Raw genomic sequence first — 3,251 nt, 5'->3', positions numbered from 1 at the left:
ACTGAAGACACAAACACTCAGACTCGATTACAATGCTCAAAGTGCTTCTCCAAGGCATTCTTAAACCCATTGACATTACTTGCAAGTACAGCTTTCTCATGCAAACCGTTCCACTCATTCACAAACCTATTAGAAAAAAAGTAATGCCGAATAATAATCCTACTTTGTGACTTTTGGAGTTTAAGACAGTGACCTCTGGTACAACTACTGTTAGGCAAACATAAAAAGTCGGTAAAGAATAAATTGTCAAAACCATACAGAATCTTGAAAACCTGAATCAAGTCCCCAGGTAACCTCCTAAGCTCCAGTGCGGTGAGATTCAACAGTTGTAACCGCCTATAATAAGGAACACTGTTTAAGGAACGATTGTATGTCGTCCAGTGACAGAGTTGTTGACAATTGAGAATTCATCAGTCATAATCATGGACGTTAAATATGAATGTAAGAGACTGACTTCGGTCAGCTTGCGGCTTCGATAAGCCAATGAGGCTTCTTCGAGAGTTCCTGCTTGCAGGAGGATCCTATATATACATACATACATACACACACATACATACATACATACATATGTGGGTTACGTTTGTTTACGTTAAGTCATAAAACGGGCGAGAGATGAGAAGAGAGAAGGTTAAACGGAGTTAATAAATCTGGAAACTTACTTTTGTTAATTGAATGAAAACTGTCTGAGTATCTCTTAAATACATTGTTTATAACCTTAGCAAAACAGCTTATATTTATTGCTGATTTACGCCTACGGGAATATACCTACAAAAGCAATGATCCATAGGACATGCAATCAGGTCGAACATGATGTGTGACTGGTGACAATCTTCAAAAAGGTTATGGATGGAAAAAACTTTTGGGAAATACTTGGTTCTCAGGCAAAAGTGTACATCTGGTTGCTCATTTTCAAGCCCGAGAAGTGCCATTTCCGGTGATCTGGGGGGTATCAAAACCAGAAATTTTCTTGTACGCTCCGCGCCAACCTATGGTGGCGCTCCGCTTAGATAGTAATTCGCGCCCCCGGGTTAGAAAATCCTGGATACGCGCCTGAATATATAGACTTAATTTTTAGTTTAAATATGATTTAGAATTCACGATTGAATGTCTACACTTCTTTTGTTTACTGTGGGATAAGTCACAAACCCCTCTACATGGGAGTCAGATTCAACGACCATAGGGAGGCACCCATCCTTTATAAGATCCTTCAGTCCCATATTGATATCAGTCAGGGGAAATTTTGAATTTAGCCCTCCACTTGTGACAAGATGGTATCTTGAGAGCACACACGACATACTTTCATTCTTGAATTGGCAAGAGTTCCAATACTATTCTAAAGGTGTTGTGGTACCCCAAACATATATGTTAGTATTGAAAATGTTATCACTTTGTTAATAAGTTGATCACCGTTTCAACAACTCTTTTTTAAAATGTTTATTTCATCTCGTTTATCGAATGAATGACAAAACATAACAGCATTTGTCTTCATATTCTTCTATGAGTGTAAGCTCAGTGGTTAACGTTGGTGCCTTTCAATCATAAGGTCCCTGGTTTGAATCATTCCAAGATTAATGTTTAGTTTAGTTTAGTGAAGAAAGGGATCAGGAGGGACACTCAAGTCCCCATCAAGGACCCAATAGAAGAGGGGGAAAATTGAAGACACAAACACTCAGACCCAAGACGCGATTCCTGCTTGCAGGAGGATCTTAAATACATACATACATACATACATACATACACCCTTACACATATACATATATACTTGGGTTACGTTTGTTTACGTTAAGTAATGAAACGGGCGAGAGACGAGAAGAGAGAAGGTTAAACGGAGTTAGTAAATCTGGAAACTTACTTTTGTTTATTGATTCAAATTTGTCTGAGTATCTCTTAACAACATTTTGTATTACCTTAGCAAAACAGCTTTTATTTACTGCTGATAAACGCCTATGGAATATACCTATTTTGGAGTTCGTCTTCATAACTTTGGTGTAACTCGGGCTCAAATGCAAAGGAACTCCGGACCCGGGTGTGTGCTGCAGACTCTACTAAATCCTGTTATATTTAGATATTTATTTAGAAACGTGTTTATATGCAGCTATTACTGGCTTATGTAAGTGTCATTTTCTCTGAGACCAACACTCAAATAGAGTGACACAAGGACAATCTGGTGGGCAACCATGAACGGGTAAGGAAAATGCATTGCGGGACACTTCTTAAAACATAGTTTTCTTTTCGTGACCTTCCTTAAAGAAGCTTTTAGAATCGTACATACGAGAGGTTGCAGTTGTATTGGTTATTCAGTGCATCTCTGTGGGATAAAAACTGTGAAATATCCGACATATTAGCTACCAAGTGTGGGCCACCAAGTAATCGTGCAAATAATCTCACCCTATGATAAACTACTTCTCTTCTGGACTTCACTCAAAAATATGTCGAACTCAGTTACTTGTATCGCTATAATTAAAAGGACAGCTAAAAGATATAATTATTTCTAACTAATGAAAGGAGAACGTTTACTACAGCAATCTGGTGAAATTTGTATGTAATTCCTACATTGAGCACGGCTTGAAACTTCAAAGTTATGCTTTATAAGATCTATTCCTCGATGATAACGAACGAATACTATTATTCATCATGGTACCATTGCGATCTGCAGGCAGAGATTGGAACTGGTCAAGTAAGCGGAACGCGATGTGACCGACATAATAGCCAGGCTCTGTTTATTTTGGGCATGGGTGGTGAAATCCGTTGTAACAATGACTAGCTAACGTTGAAAAAGTTGAGAAAAATAAGGTCATTTTCTAATTACCTTTCTGTTAGCTATACACTGTTACAGTTAATACGTTTCGATCATATGGGTCATCAGTAAAGAGTGCAATTATTCATGACCAATGTTAAAAAATTTTCGTCATCTTGAATAAAAAGTTCTCCGGCAACAGAGTATGTCCCCTGTTATACAAGTAAAAAGAAGGAAAGAAAGAAAAGAAGAACATGAAACGGCCAACAATCTAACATAGAACTTGTAATATGCAGGAACACGTTTGGTAGGAACGATTTTGACCAAATGACCTTATTGTTAATAGCACTGATCTCCCTAGCTCTTTCCGCGATCCCTAATTAACTGTGAACTACTGGGGTATGTATATATCCAGTCAGACACCACACTGTCCCACGCAATTGTAAACCATGCAATGATCCCTATATAGCGGTGAACTACTGGGGTATATATATATTTATTCATATTTATACTA

Source organism: Apostichopus japonicus, chromosome 12 (assembly GCF_037975245.1).
Source record: "Apostichopus japonicus isolate 1M-3 chromosome 12, ASM3797524v1, whole genome shotgun sequence".
Classification (NCBI taxonomy): domain Eukaryota; kingdom Metazoa; phylum Echinodermata; class Holothuroidea; order Aspidochirotida; family Stichopodidae; genus Apostichopus; species Apostichopus japonicus.
The sequence above is the reverse complement of the archived record's forward strand: the minus strand, read 5'-3'. Positions refer to the sequence as shown.